Source organism: Mytilus californianus, unplaced genomic scaffold, assembly GCF_021869535.1.
Source record: "Mytilus californianus isolate M0D057914Y unplaced genomic scaffold, xbMytCali1.0.p SCAF_41, whole genome shotgun sequence".
NCBI classification, from domain to species: domain Eukaryota; kingdom Metazoa; phylum Mollusca; class Bivalvia; order Mytilida; family Mytilidae; genus Mytilus; species Mytilus californianus.
Window position 1 is genome coordinate 1424257 of NW_026262692.1, and position 21987 is coordinate 1446243.

The 21987-nt window shown below is 32.3% G+C and overlaps 1 long non-coding RNA gene across 1 annotated transcript; it reads left to right on the forward strand.

The window, feature by feature from the left end:
* The first annotated feature begins 17444 nt into the window (after positions 1 to 17444).
* Positions 17445 to 19726, forward strand: LOC127699817 (uncharacterized). The gene is made up of 2 exons (XR_007981222.1): positions 17445 to 17506; positions 18761 to 19726. It is a non-coding gene; the product is annotated as an uncharacterized LOC127699817 (long non-coding RNA).
* Positions 19727 to 21987: the final 2261 nt, after the last annotated feature.

Sequence of the window (21987 nt, forward strand, 5' to 3'; positions counted from 1 at the left end):
ACTTTTCGTTTCTTCTTTGTTTTAAATACATGAATGAAATTTAGAAAATGTATAGTTCTAAGTGTAATATATTTCAATGTTTACAAGCACCTCTTCTGTCATGGTCAAAATCTGAAGCTGTCAAATCGTATTTGAGTATGAATGTTAAAAAGTTAATCTTAAATTTCCGTTGTCAACAATTGTACATGTTTCGATAAAAATCAAATTGTAATTCAGCGCTACATGATTAAGGTAGATCATCAATAAATATTTCCTCTCTGGTAGAATTTCCTCATACTTGTAATGTAGATTTTACCATGCTATTTGCAAAATATAATAACATATTTAACCCCGCTACGTGCTATGTGTGCCTGTCCCATGTCAGGAGCCTGTAGTTCAGTGGTTGTTATTAGTTCATGTCTGTCATATTTGTTTTCGTAAATTGTTTTGTTTTAAAGTAGGTTGTTAGTTTTCTTAATGAATTTTTTTTTCATATTTTACATGTAAGGGCTTTTTATAGCCGACTACACGGTATGTTTTTTCCCCGTTGTTGGAGGCCACCCGGTTGCCTATACTTGCTTACATCCACTTTATTTGATCTTTGGTGGATGGTTGTCTCATTAGCAATCATACCACATCTCTTTATTGTCATAATATATGTTTCTCCGTCCTTTAGTCAAGCTACAAGTTGTGCAAAATTTACTCATGAAAAAACACTTTTTTGTGGATAGAAAATTTCTGACAATGGAAATAAGTACACTAATGATTTGTACTTTGTCGCAAAAGGAAAACCTATCAATGATATATGCAGTCTCTATAACATTCTACAATTGATGATTGTCTTTGTTTTCATAGGCAAAAACCATTTTTTTGCTTGCACTTCCAAGATTTCAGTCAGCATTTGTATCCATGTGCTCTGATATTTGACTATTTTCTCATCTAAGATCTCGATGCTACTTTCCTGCACGAAGAGGGAATTTATAACAAATAAATAGATAGCTATATCAAGGAGTTTTTGCTGGGTAGTATTTCAAAGAATTCCCTTCTTCCATAGCATGTTTTCTTCATAAGTAATTCCCTGTGCTTTTTCCTTGTTAGTTTTGAAACCAGACCGCATTCGTTCTTTCATAGTGTAATCGAGTGTATTTTTTATCTGGATGAAACAATACAGAAAATTCAAATATTTTTCATTATCTCTAAATATAACTTTATGCTTATCAAAAGTTCATAAAGAGTTTCCCATGGTATTCCTCCCCATTTTCTTTTTTAATCTCACAAATGAACTTAGAAAAGGCATAACACAATTCATCCTTTGTCATCACTTCTTGATATGTTGAAATAACGCTTATATTAAGACTGAAATCAACCACGGCTATAATATTTCTTTTTGTTTCCCATCTGTCGACAAGGTTATATTCACATTTCATTTTTTTTTATAATACTCTTAACTACTTTGAAAAAAAATCATTTTATAGGTGATAAAGCTTATTATAATACAATTAAGCAAAAACATATATATACATAATTATACATATATAAATATATGCATTTTTCATTCAGGTCCTTTTATAGTCGACTATACGGTATGGGTTTTTCTCATTGTTGAAGGCCGTATGACTGCCTATGATTACTTACATCCACTTTATTTGAACTTTGGTGGACAGTTGTCTCATTGGCAATCATACTTCATCTCCTTATTTATATATATATTTATTTAAAACAATTCTAAATTGAAAACAACCTTCAAACCTATCATTGCGTTTGATAAAAACCGCTATTTGTATACGTGTGCATGCCAAACAAATTTCTTGTTAGAGGGGTCTAAATACAGCACAAACAACATTTTTCAAAAGACCAAAAAAGTGAAAAAAAAGTATATTTTAACAAAACGCATTTGACTAGCTGGTCGAACAACATATGTTCTTAAACCCTGCTGACTGCCATGGCGGTTGCCAATTAAACGGATCACCAGATGTAACAAAATGGATCTTTAATTATTACTTTAATACCAAACAGAAAACAATAAACTTGCGGAAAAGATGGTATACCGTAAACATAAGGTGCAAAAATTGGTACACCATATCCGGATTTCAACAATGAATGTCTCTTCAGTGATGTTATGAATCGAAACGGTATTTGGAAGGCCATATAATTTACCTCAATTTAGGATAGACTCTTGAATTTTGAAGAGTCGAAATAGGATGAACGGATTATATAAACCCGAAGGCAAATATAATACAAGCCCAAACGAAAAAATAAAAACAAGCCTAAATTGAAAACAACGTTCAAACATATGATTGCGTTGGATAAAAACCGCAATTTTTAAACTTGTGCATGCAAAACAAATTTCTTTGTAGAGGGGCAAAATTTTATCAGATATATTTATTATATATTTTAAAAAATACATTTTATATTCAGATTTCAATTTGAAGGGGAGGTTCATTTTATTATGTCGGGTATAATGTTATATATTTTTAAAGTGATAATTGGTTTCTTAATAATTTCCACCAAAAAAATGACTGCCAAACATATTTAACTTACTATGAACTACTTTTCTCAGATGATTTAATCCTTATCAGGTAAATTTTCGTAGTCTCCAAACGGGTCTAGCAAGCTTAATTATGTACATTATTGTAGGAAGCCTAAAAACGGGGTTATTAAAAAAAAAGGCAAAGTAATATTTCAAGTAAATATGAAACTGACCTTCTAACATATCTAACAGACTGTTCATCTATTTGGTTGCCGGAAACAATCTTGTTTATTCTTGATGATCATAGCTTAATGCGCAGTTCATAGTCTACACGATCTACCAAAGTACACATTATGTCTACGTCTGACGCAGACGATAACTCTTCATCAATCGATTTTGATAAGAGTTTCTTCATTCTCAGACTTAGATGATATATCCTCATACATTAGAAAAAAATCCCAATTATCTTCTCATCACTTTTCGTCGAATTATCACAAAACTTTGACTTAATTGTCCATTGTCATTCAATCTTTGATGAGCTGTTACTCAAACTTAAATATTTATATCTTTTTCAAGGGATGAGTTCAAAACTTTTTATTTCATGTATTATTACTAAATGATGAATGTTTTATACATAGTGATGAATCTATCCCTGATTTTAAATATAATTTTAGTATATGCTTATTATTTTGATCTTCAATAAAATAAATATGGTAAATATTATGTTCTATAACTACATATTTTTTTAAGTCAGACCATGATATTATTTTGTAAACCGTTTTTTTTTGTCATATTTGAAACCTTGATTAAGATTTTGTGATTCTTAAGAGATACGTTTTACTAGGTTCTGATGTTTGAATGGCATAGGATAAGGCTAAAGTTCTTAATTTAAGAAAAGAATTGTATAAAAAAAGCGTAAAACTGGTTAAAGTAATAAAATATATGAGAAGAAGTGGATTCGGAATCGGTAATCAACTCGTAACTGACGTCGCTCGTTAATGATTGTTTCTGAATTAACTACTACTTGAAAGTTCTATACTACATAAAACGACATTTCTCTAGAATTTTATATCAATTGATTTAAATTTTGATTGTGCACTCTAACTTAAATGTATACGATGTATATATTGTTAAATTTAAAAAGGTACCTTATGTATTTTTATGAGCAACTAGGACTTTTTATGACACTTCAGTCCTCATTTTACTATATATATATAAGCAAATAAGCAACCAGTATTTTAAATAGGTGTCATATATCATTTAAATGACATGACTTCAGTGACAGTTAAAGATTTAAAGATTTGTGTAACTACGTTGCAAAAAAGTTCAATAAGAATACAATTAGTTAGTATCATTTTTCGAAATAGTAAAAATAGTCTCCTGTGTTTCTGGCATATGTTTAACTAGTCTAATCTAGCTTCAATGTTAAAATAAATCTGATGCGATATAAAATAGGTAAACCATTTAGGTATTAGTGTAAAATTCAACAAATTTGCCACATTGCCGCTCCTACATATATGCGTTTATAGCAAAATAAATTCGAATATTTCAAAGGATTTTAACTATAGTTTCTATTTTTAGGAATTATTTGATAGTTATGTTGCCAAATATGGTTCGAGGTTGACATTTGTACTTAAAGGGTGCACATTTACAATTTTCATTCAGCTGTTAAATAACAGTGACCTTGACCCATTAAAATTCAAAATTCGGAATTTTTACATAAGATTCTGATACAAGTGATCTCTAAAGATGTTTTTTAGATATTAACATTTATAAGTTGCCCTCCCAAAATGTTATTTTTCCGTCTTATGATAGAAGGTGTTCGTAATGATTTTCTGGGTAAATATTTCAAATTGTACTTAGTTCCAAAAACTGATGTAATATCAACGCAGAATGGACTGAATAAGCAGGTCTGGGTATATCTTTGCTTTATAGAAATAAAAAAAAAAAACAAAACGCAAACGGTCAAAAAGGTGGAGGGTTTCTGTCAAAGTTATGAAAACAAAATGACAAATAGAAACAGGTTAATCACTCCATCTTACACACTTATAAGACTTATTGAGCATAAACTGGCCTACAAATGACATGAAGTTAAAGATTATCTACAAAAAGAGGGTTATGTACAGCAATGATGTATTTTACGAACACTTGTAAACAACATTAATCAAATTGAAATATAGATCTCTGATTTCAATAACCTCATATGAGGTTATATATACGAGCACTCGAGTTAATATAGATCAGAATTTTAATCAGATTGAAACAACATAGAAATATTGCCAAAGCTAGTAGTAGCTGTGACGTTTCATTGTCTACTGTTAAGTGAAAGCCCACCGACCAGGTTTAGGTTAGAGCTTATTTCAGTTATTTTTTTTTTAATCACGAGACATACATAAAACAATCTGATGGTGGCGGTGGCAACACCGTAAACTATTTGTATATCTTTATATTTCAGAGGGTAGATGAATTGGATGATACATACTTTGTATATAGATCCATTGTGTTACAAAGTTCCCGTCTGTCATTAAATAATTGTCCTTGACCTCATTTTCATGGTTAAGTGACTGTTAAAAGTCTATATAGTCTTTTTTCGTCATGTGAATGTCTCACTTATCATGAGTTCTAGGATAACTATAATTGGTTACTAATATATGGTATCCTTTCAAGGTCTACATGTCCGACAGACATGGTTCACCTGACCGCGACCTTATTTCATGGATCAGTGAACAAGGTTAAGTTTCAGTGGTCAAGTCCATATCTCAGATACTATAAGTAGTGGATGAAATATATATATGTGGTGTATGGAATTGTATCAAGATGTACATGTCTTTGTGGTAGAGTTCACCTGACCTTACCTCATTTACATGGAACATTGATAATGTTTATTTTATGAAATACTTGTTGTGTAATATAAAAATGAGGCAACCGTACGGCCTTCAACAATGAGAAAATCATACCGTATGTTCGGCTATAAAAGGCCCCGATATGAAAAATTAGAAACAAAGCATTTGAGAAAACTAACGGCCTAATTTATAACAAAACAATTTACCAACAAAAATATGACAGACATGAACCAACGACAACCACTCAAATTTCGGCTCGATCCTGACTTATGACAGGCATATAAAGAATATATAATCCTTTTCTCTAAGACTTTCGACATATTTCAAGCAGTTAGTAAAACATGCTGCATAATCCTAGTTTTTACGGTAATGATGTTTATTATCATACTTTTCTCAGACTATTGATGACGGCTTTTCATTAGCTTTCAGTAAGGGGACGACCATCTGATTTCAAAAGGGGGGAGGGAAGGAAGATTTACAAAATGAATAATTTGGCATGGTATGAACTGAAAAATAAATGACTTTGCACAAGACAGGATGAAAATGAATACTCTGCAACATGAAATGCAGAAAAGTTGAAGATATAAATGTGTACATGTACAAAAGTGAAAATAAATTTTTCGCACAGCAAACCGCGGAAAAAAAAATAAGCATGCGTAGCAACAGATGAAAAAAAATGGTCAATCCGGCAAAACTTTCCTGTCGCTTATATCGTACAATACGGTATCTGGGGGTAGCCTGTAAAGCACGAAATTCAGAAAATCGTGACCACGGGAACTTACGACGACAATCAAGATTGCAAATTAAATATAACGATTTTCCAATAATTTGCAAAATAAAACAAAAAAAAAAAAAAAAGTGTGTTATTCCGATAACTTTAACTCGTTGACTAGAGGAATATTTTGACACAATGCAACCTACTTACTCTCAGCCAGGTGATAAGAAAATTAACACTTTTTATTAGCTAATTAAAACACAGCTTACCAAATTTACATGGAGTACAAAAATGAATAACGTCAACCATAGTAGTTATATGTAACGGTTACGTACACAACGATTGAATTATTAGTGGTGAAATAGGTATTTTACGTTTGTATTTAGTGTGGTTTTCTTTCTCTCTTTTTTAACACATTATTCAATGTTTTTTTTTTCGTATATTATGTCAGATTTGTATATCTCTAAACAAGTTGCAGCTTTGTATACTTTAGATTATTGGGAAAAATGAAAGACGCAAAACTATCTACCTCCAGGATTTCGATATCGAAGAATCAGCGTATAGTGAGGAGGACAGCACAGTTTTTCAGAACAGCATTTTAAAAGTTTGGACGACAATTAAGGATAACATATTTTGAAATAAAGAAATAAGAGTGCGTATGACAGTTTTTTACTGCTGACAATTCCAAGGTTTATGCATTTAGAAATATTGACCCAAAAATAAGATTTCCCATATGGCATTCAAAAGAAGGGTTAACACTGAGATACAAAAGAACTTGAATATTTTTACAGTCTGAAAATAAAAATGTGTGTGTATGTTTTCCATATATGGAAAAATATGATAGATATCAGGTATGTAAGTTTTCTTATTTTATTCAATTATTTATCCTCGGGATAACGTTTATCCAATTCTTCATGGTAAACAACCAAAACAGCCAAAAAAAAAACCTAGACATTTTCATCCTGGTCTTATCCCAACAAAGCTGTTCAATTTAGGTGAAAAACCACGAAATCATAGTACGTCACATCCGGTTGCATACGAAAAAGGGTCGACAAAAAATATTCCCTTGAATTTGACAGTTGTAGGAAATTAATCCTTCATTTCATTGCATTAAAAAATTTCTGGGTCATACACATATATCTTGGGTGTTTCAAAGCACCAATATTTTTTTTTTATTTGGTGTTTCTATATTTTTGAAACTTGAGGTTACAAAGTCATTGTTACTAAAGCTTGTACACAGGTTAAAAAGAGGTGAACATTTGATTGGTTAGCTTCAAGTGATGGTTACTGTCTTATATGCAATGAAATGTCATGTGAAATTTTGTCTATAGTAGTGGACAGGATAAAACTTCACTCATGCCAAGTATTTCATTATTTGAAACAAAGATAAATTCTACACAATTTTTTGAAAAGTGCAAATTTAACAAAGACTAATGGGGGAAAATCAATGGTGGTATTACACCTTTACATGTTGGTATGGCACTTGAGCAATTAAACAAGCAAATTGGTCCGTGTCTCCGTAGACCCTATTCCCCTTCGCCCGCTACCCCTCCCTCTGTAAAATAAAGAATAAGAAAAATAGAACAAAACCGTTCATGACGCTAAACGCTTTCCATTGATGTTGATTGTTCACGAATCCGTTCATTTCAAATTGTAAAATATGTGCACTTTCAGACGTTGTATATTGGTCAACTTATATAGATATAAGAAGATGTGGTATGAGTGCCAATGAGACAACTCTCCATCCAAGTCAAAATTTATAAAAGTAAACCATTATAGGTCAAAGTACGGTCTTCAACAAAAATAGAACAAAACCGTTCATGACGCTAAACGCTTTCCATTGATGTTGATTGTTCACAAATCCGTTCATTTCAAATTGTAAAATATGTGCACTTTCAGACGTTGTATATTGGTCAACTTATATAGATATAAGAAGATGTGGTATGAGTGCCAATGAGACAACTCTCCAACCAAGTCAAAATTTATAAAAGTAAACCATTATAGGTCAAAGTACGGTCTTCAACACGGAGCCTTGGCTCACACCGAACAGCAAGCTATAAAGGGCCCCAAAAATTACTAGTGTAAAACCATTCAAATGGGAAAACCAACGGTCTAATTTATATAGTATGTATTATCTTCAGCGGAAAGTGTTGCCACTATAGGTTGCACTCATGTTGATAAAGACAATGCAATTTTCTATAGGAACTCCCTTTACAGCTAAAGCTGTGCCACTTTTACTCTGAAGTTTCGTAAAAAATTATATCCTAGAATTGAAAGTTGATATGCACTACTATTTTATTCAAAGGTCAAAACATAAGGCTGTGCGGCATATTTTCAACATGTATATGCCCGAACTTCTAAGAGTTTAAACTTATACTCAAGTTCTGTACTACCCTTCCCTTCACTTTGGGTCTTCCTCAGAATTCAATTTTCGTCACGACAATGTGTATTTATACTGGTAACATTCCCAAGTTATGTCTCTAGGAGATGAAACATAGAGATCATATCTGGGAACCAGTATGTAAACAAAACAAAATATCTATGAATTTTATATGTCTCCCCAAAAGAGGCGTGGTTTGTGAAACAGCTGTATTTACAAAGTGCAACCTATACTAACATTTATTCAAATAGAAAAATCTTGAAAAACATTTTTTCTCACAACAATACTTATTTATCAGAATCATAGCCTTAAAGAAATCACTGCATATACTCTAAATTCTCTTTTACAGTACATTCTATAACCCCATCCCTGTTTCAATTTTTAAAGAATTTGAAAACATGACTTTAATTATTGTCAGCTTATCCTATGTGCATGTTTTCTGACATGAAATGTCTAGAACCTGTTTGAAACTATTCTGATAACAAATTGAAAGCAGTTCAGAATACTATAAATGTAAAGTTTAGTAGTTAATTATTCCAACATTCAAGATTATATAAAGTATCCAATCCTGCCTCTGTCTCCAGTCCACATCTTACTGTATGCCTATTTAACAATAAAAATTCACAATTTCTGCCTCAAATGGTCAGTTTAGAAATCTTGTCACAACAATATCATCTGTAATCATATCTAACATAATTAAGCTAATATATGAACTAGAAGTGTTTAAACAAAGCCATATTTGCAAAAAGTTGTTTGTATGAAGTTACCAGTCTGATGTATGATTTAACTAAAAGTTTTATAGAACTGACTGCTAACATCTGTTTTTTCCATAACTTCCAAGCACAGTTATTGTTTTCTATACAAAAGACTCTTATAATAATAAAATCATAGCATTTACAGGTTAAATTATCTGTTTTATGACCCAGGTGGTAGGCACTTTTCTTTGTTTTTTGCCATTGGGGCCTTACATTTTCTAAATAATTCTGCTGTTTCTGTGAATATGGAATATTTAGTACATATTTAGGATAGAGCACACTAATGTTAGTTTTATTGAGGTATTTTTGTATTTCTAGCTTGTATTTTTCTATGCCGCGGTCACAAAAAAGCAAATTCAGGTGTTACGGCTTACTTTTGGGTTATCGACAGGACTAAAACACCCCAACAACAATATCCATCAAGGATTTATGAGTTTCAATGACTGCGAAGAGTAAATATAAGCACTTCTAAACAATTAAGATTACAAATATGCATATATAATGAATTTACTTCGCATTCAGGGCTTTCAGTAAACTATGCATACTGTAAACTGTGAATTTATGCTGAGTCATCAAAGTAAAGGCCCAGGGTTTTCTCAATCTTCATAAAATATTTATCAAACTTTATATTTGAGTTAATTTCATTAAAATCTCTGAGATAAACCAGATTTGGTGAAATTCTACATGTTCTCTATTTTCACCCAATATAGGTCTCACTTAATATGTAAATATGGACAATGCAATTTTCTATAGGAACTCCCTTTACGGCTAAAGCTGTGCCACTTTTACTATGAAGTTTCGTAAAAAATTATATCCTAGAATTGAAAGTTGATATGCACTACTATTTTATTCAAAGGTCAAAACATAGGGCTGTGCGGCATATTTTCAACATTTATATGCCCGAACTTCTAAGAGTTTAAACTTATACTCAAGTTCTGTACTACCCCTCCTTTCACTTTGGGTCTTCCTCAGAATTCAATTTTCGTCGCGACAATGTGTATTTATATTGGTAACATTCCCAAGTTATGTCTCTACGAGATGAAACATAGAGATCATATCTGGGAACCAGTACGTAGACAAAACAAAATATCTATGAACATTATATATCTCCCCAAAAGAGGCGTGGTTTGTGAAACAGCTGTATTTACAAAGTGTAACCTATAAGAAAATATCTTAAATGCAAATTTTGATACTCGATGTCATATATACATTTTGTTAATATCACAACTTTTCAACAATCAAGTCGGCGTCAAAAAATGAAACTACTTATTAAGTATTAGCACATTAAATCTCTTTTTCTGTAAAATCAGTTTCATTCGTATTGGCCAAATAAACCAATGAACATAAAAGTCTAGCTGGATTGGGTAAACATAATAGCGAATAATGGCCAAATAACATATTGAAGGTAGAAAAATTTGTAAAAATTTTAAAAAATGGAGTATAATGGGGTGCAAAAGTATAAAGAGTAACGGTGGAAAATAAAAGAATTTGGTAATACAATACTGATTACAGAAATGAACGATGTACAGAATAAAGAAATCATATAATTACAGATAAAAATAATAGTAAAGTCGTTTTCAGGAGAATTTTACAGAATGAGTGTTATCTTTAAAGATAAAGAAAAATTACCTAATAAATTAAGGAATTCAGAAATCAGAAAATCAGAAACCCCATCACGACCCTCGTACTTGGACCGTCGAAAATTAACGGAATACAATATCTTTACCGATTGGCAATGTGCTAGATATGGATCTACAGTTTATAAAAATAAAGACGGTTTGATACCAAGCAGGACATGAATTCAATAAATTGGTGTTAAATATTGAGTCCGCTTCTTGCAGATAATATAGATGATATGCTATGAAATAGGTTGTAACCCACAAAATGGTCGATTGCTAGCATACTGATCTCTCCGAAAATAAGGGTGGCGGTTATAAAAAAAATACACTGAATGATCCCTAATTTTCGAACAAACTGTGTTCCCTTCCCAGCAACAATCATAAAAGTTTTTAAAGCAGTCTAGTCTGCTCAAGGCACTGTTGGTGTTACACACTTTTAAACGTATTGCATTACAATCGGATGAATCTTGTGCTACAGATTAAGTTAAGTTAATAATTTTCTTAGTCAGTAAAATTTAGAATTCATCACAAGAATTTGTTAAACCAAACGAAGAATAGTTCTAACAGATAAACAAAGCTTTTTATAGTTTGAAAAAAAACAGTATATAAGGTGACATGTACGTTTAATGTCTGAATATAAAAGAAAGAAACAAATCTAAAGAGATTAGGGTTGGCAGAAAAAGAACATTCTGCATTGAATAATATTATTATAAAAAATGTTTATCAAGATAACTATTGTTTTGTTTAATGAATGTGATCAATGAATTTGGATTTAAAGTAAGGAATGTTTTCGTCCGAATACTAGTAATCTGCCTCGTTTTTTGTTTTTGTTATAGTTGCAAATAACTGACTGTCCCGGCGAAAAAAAATCCAAAGATGAACGGTCGTTTCGTTTGTCGTACAAACTATGCTAGTGACAAAAAACCATAAATATGTTACGAAATATACGTTGATAATCCCTGTTCTTAAACATCTTTAACAATGTCAAAAAGATTTAATAATAGTCCAGTTTAAGCAAAAATTTTAAATTAATTATCAATTAAATATTCTAATTCCATTCGAAATAAGATGATTGCTTGATTAATTGATGTTTGATTTACGTCCAGTAGCAAATATTTCTGGCATGTTCGTTCGGGATGAAGAGCTGAAGATCTCACCGGAAATAAGGATATGTTGATAGGGACAGGCCACCTACAGACCCCTCAAAGTTGTTGCAAGGGTTATTGTAAGTAACCATTCCGGACGTGGCTGCGTATTTATACATCCCACATAGCCAAACTTATGCCCCGCTTTAGCAAGACTTTTACTCTCGGAACGGAAGGATTTCCAAGGGATGTATTGTCCTTATATTTCTCTCTGACAAAAGTTTATGTGATAATACTGACTATTTTTCGAATTGTTTTTAAGTATGAAACGGAAACATAGTAATAAAGTGTTATTTTTACTTTTCATTTCTGAACAGTAGAGCATTTTGTAAAACTCAAGATTTCATTGTTGTATGAACACTTGTTCAATATCCTTCATCATAAATCAGTGCAATTGAAAATATCGACCTATTTTAAAGATCAGTCTGTACCTATCATTTCTTATACCAAACTAATTGCAACTAAAATAAGGATCTCAATACTAGTATTGACAACTTCAAGTCTAAACATCCTGATTGCACCTGTGCTAGTTTCCCCTTCAAATATAATCCTGCTGGCCACGTTATTACTAGTGACCTAGACATTGTCAATAACACTTCTCTGCTAAATGTGTTATCCAAAGGCCCTAAATATTGTAAGCCTAAATCCATCAGTTGGAAACACAACTTCAAAAAACTGATGGATTCAGTCGAGGTTTATGCCAGGCAATGGTTAAACGCGAGAAAGAAGATGTAGATACTCTTTCCGAATGGATTAAGGCTGTGAGGTCGTTAATACAAATCAGAATTAAAATAAACTGAAAGGTTCTATGAACACATATGCTACATCAATCTTTAAAGACCCAAACGTTGCAAAACACCTGTCCTACTTCCATGACAGATATGTTGATGTCCCCGCAGATCAAGCCCCAAACAACATCGTTTTTGTGTGCAAATTACATTACATATACTGCTTGATAAATGAAGTAGGTATTGACAATTCACTTGGAAGCTCGACATATTCCTCCACGACACTTCCCAAGGTTTAATCCCTGGATAATCATAGGTCTGTTCTATGTTCCTTTTGGAATTTCAACCAAAGATAAAGAACTGTATCACTGTATAGGATACCTAAACTACATAAGTGTCATTACAAACAACGTTTTATTGCTGGGTCTTCCAAGTGCTTCACGAAACCTCTTCCTAAATTATAAACATCATTTTTATCAGCAATCAAATCAGGGCTTCAAAGTTATAGTGAAACTACCTTTTCTAGAGGTGGTGTGAATCAAATGTGGATGCAAAAAAAATCCAAATATCTTTTAGAGTACATACAATCTTAGACTCTTTCATCTTGCAATAGTATTAAAACAGTTGACTTTTCTACACTTTACACAAGTATTCTCCATTCCAAACTAAAAGACAAATTGAAAGAGTAAGTCATGCTTTGTTTCATAAAAAAGAATGGCCATGGTAAGTACAAGTTTCTTGTCTTGGGGAGGGATAAGTCGTACTTCTGATTCAAACGAAAATGTATCTGAAACTGACATTATCAAATTGCTTGATTTCTTGATTGACAACATATTAGTTACGTTCGGAGGACGTGTTTTTCAACAAACAATCGACTTTCCCATGGGAACCAACTGTGTACCACTTTTTGCCGACTTGTTCCTATATTCATATGAGGCTGACTTCATACCGGAACTTCTTAGGTAGTAAAAAAAGAAATTAGCAGTATCCTTTAACTTTACTTCTCAGTTATATAGAAAATGTTTTCTCACTAAATAATTCGATTATGTTGAACGCATCTATCCCATCGAACTTGAGATAAATGATACAACAGATTCAGTTAAATCTTCCTAATATCTAGACTCACATATAGAAATTGACAATGAAGGTCGGTTGAAAACAAAACTTCACGACAAAAAAGATGATTTCAGCTTCCCAATTGTGAACTTTCCTTTTCTACGTAGCAACATTCCAGCAGCGCCTGCATACGGAGTATATATCTCCCAGTTGGTACGATATTCCAGGGCTTGTGTTTCCTATCATGATTTCCTTGATAGAGAGTTGCTGCTTAAAAGAAGCTGTTAAACCAAGAGTTACAAGTGGTGAAGTTGAAATCATTCCTTCGTAAATTTAACGGACGCCATCACGACTTGGTTGACCGTTATTCAATATATGTTTCACAGATGACGACGGATATGTTCCAATTGTCGTAACTACAATCTAGATCCCTTTACCACGAATGTGACCTACCAAATTAGACATATCACCGGGTTTGTACTTACATAAGCAACACGACGGGTGCCATATGTAGAGCAGGATCTGCTTGCCCTTCTGGAGCACCTGAAATCGCCCCCAGTTTTGGTGGGGTTCGTGTTGCTCAGTCTTTGGTTTTCTATGTTGTTTTGCGTTCTGTTGTTTGTCTGTTTGTCTTTTTCTTTTTTAGCCATGGCGTTGTCAGTTTATTTTTGACTTATGAGTTTGAATGTCCCTTTGGTATCCTTCGCCTTTTTTTTGTTGAAACATTTAAATCTAGATGGGAGTGACCTTAAACCTATTAAACACATTCCAGCGTCGGCTGTCGGGGATTATATTACATTACTTTACTGATATTTTTGTTTTACTAGGCAAATTCTATAACATGCAGACAATTCGAAGAATTTGTAAAATGATGATGGTACATGTAATAACCATTTAGATATTTACTTATTATTTTCAAATGTCTCTCATCCCACATGCCTCCTGAGCACTAATTTGGTGAATTTAAAAAAAAAAATTATTCCTGTTAACTTGGTGTTTGTCTAACAGATCTGCACTATTGGAACTATTTATAATGACAGTTGTATCAAGTAAAGACAATTATTCCTTAAATGTATTTCATCTGAGGGACACTAGAAATCGTTCCTGTTCCTAACAAGTAAAGTCGTTTAATATCCGACTTTAAATCTCTGACTTTGATTATTGTCTATATATGTTGTTCACCTTTCATTTTTTTGAACAGTTATACATTATTTCCTCGCTTTTACATTTTAGAAACTGGCATCAGGAGAAAGATGTCGATATTGATTGACAAAACTGTACCAGTCAAAGCTTTTAAATCTGTAGATGGAAACAGATTTAAGAAAATAGTTCAAAATACAAAAATTTTATACTGAAATTCTCAACATTCTTTGTGTTATTGTGCTTTTTATGTGGATACATTTTGCGAATTCTGTAACATCAATATAAAAAGAAAAGAAAATAATAAGAGAGCGTGGCTCTTCTGCTGAAAAGAATTTTGTATTGAGTCAATTGTTCAAAATTTCTTTGTGCGGTGAGATTTGGGGCAAAGGAATTAAGACTCTAGAGGAAATATTATCGCCCTTCCAAATACTTCCCAATAAAACTCTTTTCAATTGATCAGAGAATGATTCGTTCTTTTAAAGACGAAGTTGATGCTTGTTTTGATCTATTAAATACATGTCTATTTTCTAAATATATTTTAGTACTCACACTTTACAATTTCACTTAAAAAATTCAGTAGATTATATTTATAGCCATTTATATGTAAATCCTGCATTGTTGCACATACTTTGAATACAAAAACAGGACGATATAATTTTATTGACAAAAAAAAAAAGATTAGGAAAGTATTCCTTCTTACTGCAACATTGAACCCAAAACATAAATATCACACAATAGCATTGGGGACAACCATATCCTTATATAAATCAATACAAAATAGTAAATAATTAAACAATCTGGGTAAATACATGTATTTTAATGAGCAGCAAAACCATGTAATTAAGTCAATGCAATACCTTGAATAATTACAGTTTGGATATGTTCGACTTTTTTCAAAGCTGTCATAATTATCTGTCATAGGAGTATTATAAACTGTTCTAGAGAAGCTCTACTACAGAACTCTTCGCAGGTAGCTAAAACTGTCAATATTTTTTAATTTATACCAGCTATAGTTGTCGAGGTAGTCAGAGGGAGTTTACTGGAAATTCTCTATCATACAAATTTTAGATAAAAAGATTAGAACTCAATAAACCCAGTCTTTATCTGTTTTTGGTTCCAAAACAATTTTTTGATGGATGTATACTATATAGGTCATTAGAACGCATGCAATATTTCTGTATCTGTATGCAGGTTGACTAGTAAATTCAGCCAAAAATATCATCAAAATGAATAAATATTCAGCAAACAATATCAACAAAATGAATAAATATTCAGCAAAAATTCAACAATTTCGTAAAACTTTTAAAAGTCACTAGGCAAACGCACCTTGCTCCGAGAATTAACCATTTAATGCGAATGGACCGGGAAAAAAAGGATATTTTAGTACAACATTCAATACAACCTTATCTTCAAATGGATGATAAATAGTAAAATCTTTCAACAAGCTATATTATCATTTTTGTAAAAGTAGTTTCCCTTTATTCCTACCTTAACAGACATAATTTTTAGCCCGTTTTACTCACACAAAGATGGTTTTTTTTTAATTTCTGTTTCGATTGACAGGCTGATGTGACAAACTTTAAATTCAAGTTATAACGAAAAAATATGTAATATGCGTGTAGAATGTTATGCCATTGTTTAAAATTCTAAGCCTAATTATTAAATAGGGCGGGACATCTACACTAATACAGAGCAGATATTATATGAATAACATATAGCTGAGAGGGTGATAGAGCAGATTGTTACCCCGAGAAAACATAGTAAACTGAGGGGAAGCCAAGGTTGACAACGTCCTTTCGAGGGGTAACAATCTGCTCTATCACCCTCTCAGCTATATGTTATTCATATAAGATTACGACATGTTAGTGTAGCTCCGATCAACCGAACAACATATTCAGCGTGAGATAAAAACTTTTTAATAAAAATATACTTGAATTTGTATCGGATTTCACATTTGACTTCATCAGATGTTGCTTTACACGAATATCTAATGTAAACTATGTAAATTTGGGCCCCAAATATATGCAAGCTTGTCCTTATCAAATATGCAAACATTATTCTTTAATATTATCATTACTCATTCAAATGAAGTAGGAAAAAGAGAATAAAAAAAGATTTTGTCTTTTTCAAATAGAAATCGTTTTATCTTTTTTTAAATGAAATGAATCACAGCAAACTGTGTCTGCTGATTAAGTATCATGTAGTATAGTTCAATGTTCATTCAAAACAAATACTGATTAAAATACAACGTCATGTATTTGTATTTAACAATGATGCATAAGACCGTTCTCCATGTTGCATTTCTATCTACTGAGGAATAACAACAAGTCAGCATAAAACAGTCAATAACAAATACAAAGTGTAACGTATGTGTATATAGGAATACGTACTCTTGATGTTTAGTAAAACGTTGTTTTCATTTATGTTCAAATTGTTTGAACAGGTAAAAAGACATATTCAAATATAAAATCTTAGTATTTAAAATGAAGTAAAAGTCTACAAAATGTTTTGTGTAATACAACTTATTCATGGAATGGGCGTTACCAATACATCAGGCACAGGTATAAATACAGCATGCATATCGCAACAATCATAGATCTTGCTTGATGTGTTTTGATTGAAACATCTAGGCGTAAAAGTAACTAGTTATTCGACCATAATAACTTGATTAAGGTAAGAAGTTATTTGTATCGAAATTATTTTTTGTTCATCTTGTCTACAACCGTTCCCCGGTGAAGAACATGACACTATGTTTTAAAAATAAGGGAAAACAAAAGTAACCGATGTCCAATCTGTAATTAATACAGAATTTCAAAATACTCAAGATAGAAAACAGGGGAATCCTATTTATTGCAAAATGAGCAGAACAGAGTGGGCATGGAACAACTGACAAACGAATCCGAACTCAGTGAAAAAATGTCGGGATAGAGAATAAAACACTATCGGTACATTAGCAGCTCATACAATTAATATAAGACGACAGATTCCCAATTTTAAGTAGATTCAATTACATACATACAGTATTATTGATTTTTAGAAATGCCGTTGTCATTTTCTTAAAAACCTTTTGATATCGAGCGTAGCGTGAGGAAGGTTGTTCAACAGGTAACAATAATATACTAATAAAGTACTTAAACATGTTAAATTTTAGATTGTTTGAAATCGTCTGCGTATTACATGTATAACATTTACCAAATTTCATGTTGTATAATTAATTGTGTGTCGCTTTAGACTAGAAGACCAGATTTTCTTTTACGCAAAAATTATTAGTGTTTAAAACCATAATATTGTTTTTAGATGCATTGGTTTCAAAATGGAAGTATTTGTTATCGTATGTATAAAAATAACAAGATGTGGTATAATTACCAACGAGACAACTCTCCACAAGAACACAAATAACACAGAAATTAACTATAGGTCACCGTACGGCCTTCAACAATGAGCAAAACCCATACCGCATTGCCAGCTATAAAAGACCCCAAAATAACAAATGTAAAACAATTCAAACGAGAAAACTAACGTGTCACTTATCAATCATTATATAAACATGTAAATCCTATCAGAATAATTAACTCATCATTTTGTTCGATTATTCCTGCGGTTTCTGATATGCTATTTATATTAATATAATATGCATTTTTGTTTTAAACTTTTGTTGTCCTTGTTCCATATAAAACCAAATATTTCGCACTCATAAAAAAATAAAAGATCCTTGACGCTCTCTTTTAAAATATTCTACATTAGCTATTTCTATATTTGAACAAATGCCTTATAGGTCAGCCAAAGATCTTATCCAATTATCTGTGATTACTCAAACAATTTATAAACTAAACGGAGAATCTTAGTAGATGAGCTTGTTTTTATATTACAAATTCACATAGCAATTGTGTACTTGTTATTATTTTGTAATATACGTAATCATTATAGGTATGGATACCAGTAGAACTAAAACGATCAAAGAGTTCGAGGCGGAAACCATGGCCAACCTAGAAAAACGGATTCCCGATGATATGAAGAAAATATTACGAAATCAAAATGAAACAAAGAATCTGATTAATGAGGTTACAAAAACCATTGAAGAAACTTTCAAAATAGTTAGGAACATAAGGGAAAAAAAGATAGTGTCAATGGAGGCCTTATCTCATCTTTCAATATCTAGACAAGACATGTTTTTAACGTCCTTAAGTGTTAAAGTTTTCGAAACGAATATCAATATCGATAAAACGGCTGTGGAATTCGTACGCGATGGAAAACCCTTCTTAGAACGCATTGCATTGTCTTCCCGGAAGCTAATTGTCCGTGCAACGAATTGGCAGATTGCAGACATCGTTTTTGAAGCAATGTTGATGTTCTTGCAAGCGGTTGGAATTCCTATTCCTGCTGATCACGAAAGTATGAGGGCGAGCATTGAAGTTTTAAAAACTTTTGTTGAAACCAGCCAAGTCATAGTAGAGATGGTTCATAACCTTGTCGTGTATAACGAAAATGGCGATCGTGAGGCATTGTTCAGAGAAATATGCAACATAGTGTATCATCTTTTTACTGAAGGAGTCTTGATAGATGTTCTGAAGGCTCTCTATAGTGGACTACATTGGTTTGACTGGGTTATGTTAATAGCCAGGGTAACTGCGTTTATCATCACATTAGCTGGAAGCGGCGGCTTGGCTTTGCTAGCTTCACTTCTTACTGTAATTGTCAACACTGTGAAATTTACAGCAAAATTAGTAAATATGAACACATTTACGTCACTTACTAATTAGGCAAACAAGAGGGATGTGCATTATCAAAACAAAAATACAAATTATAATTAGTTGTCCTAAGTAGATTGTTATTTTTTGTTCCTTCACACATGTTATATACTACCATTCACCAATAAATAATTCGAAAAACGTGTATTTCTTTTCTACCAGTTTCGTCCTTCTTGAAATTTAAGTAACGTTGTTAAGCATATTTTAATGGATACGTTACCGCGTAGGAGTCTATGGCTTTACATCACATGGAAGCGCTGTATACGAAACACATTTTGATTTTCTTCAATGATTTGTTCTAAGCTTATGAGCATTAAGTTAAGCCATTTTACGATGATATGCAGATCTACATTTGCTGAGCAGTATATAAAGATTATAGTATTACCTTTATATAAACATATGGTAACCCTAGGAGAACGTCGGTCGTAAAATGTTGTTATCTAAACGAAAATCTTCAAAAAATATAAAAGAGTTGAATGGCTGTTGAGTTTAAAACACAATAAATACTGTTATTTTTTCTTCGCATACATTTCAAACAATCTTTTCTGATGACAAAAACAATGATTCGTTAATATTGAACTTATATTACTGTTATCACAGTAGACTAACAAGTGAGAGATTTTTTTCCATCACTGGATTGGTAAATGACCCAGGAAAAATTACTGAGTGTTACGTATAAAAAAAATATGTTGTCGAGATCATCGGTATGCTAAATCAAGGTAGTGAGCACGACATGTTAAGAAATAAATCAAGTCCGTTTGAATTATACTATTTAAGAAGGACGTCTACGATAGAATAGTAAATGGAAACGGGTAATGTGTTGAATAGACAACAACCCGATCAAAGAGCAGAGAACAGTCTAAGGCCATTAATGGGTCTTCATTGCAACGGGGAAAATCCCGCATCCGGAGGCGTGCTTCAGCTGGCCCCTTAACAATAATGCATATTAGTTCAGCAAAATGGACGCCACACTTATCTCTGAAACATAGAAATGAACCAAAATTCAAAAAACAAACAAGACTAACAAAGGCTAGGAGTTCCTGGCTTGGGACTGGCGCAAACATGCGCCAGGGTTTAAGATGTTTTTGAGATTCACCCTATACCTCAAGCCAATATAGAATAAACAAACACACAGCAAAACGCACAGTGAAACCTAGTTAAAAAGAGGTCCAAGTCTGATGTAAGAATAGGTTACAGAAGAAACTAAGCAACATGACAGTCTAAAAACTGAATCATAGTGTTACATTTTTATGACATATCTTTCTTGTCAAGCATAATAAAGTAGTTGTTTGTCTAAACAGCGGTTCAACAGCGGTTAAATTAGTACCAGCAATAGTTTAGTAACGTGTACGGATTCCATTTGAAATTGCTTTAACTTCGATAAGTTTATTCACCACGCCGAGAATACTTTGGTATTTCTTAAGCAAAGAGCGGGGTTGGTTAAGACAGAAGTGTGTAGGTCTTGTCCTCCTCAATATGTAAAAACATCTTCGCCATTTGTCCTCGAGAACATATAGCGACTGGGTCGTTCGGGTCAAATATGGTCATTAGCTGTGCAGTACAAATAATATGTAACGGCGTGTTGTTCAATAACTATTACATAATTAAATTTTTACAACAATGTTTTTTTTTGTGCTTGTTTGAGAACATAACAAACTTGATTTAAAAGAAAATGTTTGTTTTTGCCAATCAAAGACACAATTATCTCAAAACTGAAGTACAATGTATGATGTTTTATCTTGCGACTGTTTATCAAAGTCTTTTTATCCTGAGATTGATGCCCTAGATTTTCTTGGTACCTGGTAATGTACACACAGAATATAAAACCTTATGACTGATAATGAACTTTCGAGTATACTGTGGATTCATTTATTTTCGTGGATTGAGGAAACTCTGTATTTTCGTGGATATTTGATTTCGTGGTTTTACCAAGGTCTGCATACAAGCCTATAGAAAATTTGTACTTCGTTGAACATTTAAATTCGTGGTTCACCTGTAACCACGGAATCAACAAAAATTAGTATCCAACAAATAATAATGAATCTACAGTTCTTTTTTGTAAGGCAAACATGGTTGCAGGGTAATAACACGAAGACAGCAGACTAATTGCAAAATGTATAACACAAAACATAGGTGAAGCGATCCTGATAAGATCAATAGTTGCGATGGGTATCCTCTTTGATTGAGCACGACAAAATAGGAATACCAACTTGAATCGATAATTAGGTAGTTATATATTTTGCACTGTATCCGTATGTCCGTCTAAAATTCTCTAAAACGCATAAAATCCCAAAAACATAGGACGGACGCCGGTGAAATTTTAGCTGTCGTCCATCTAATATCAATATGAATATTATTGCCTGTGCAAATTTGTAAACTAATATTAGGATAAAAAGTTTTTATCGT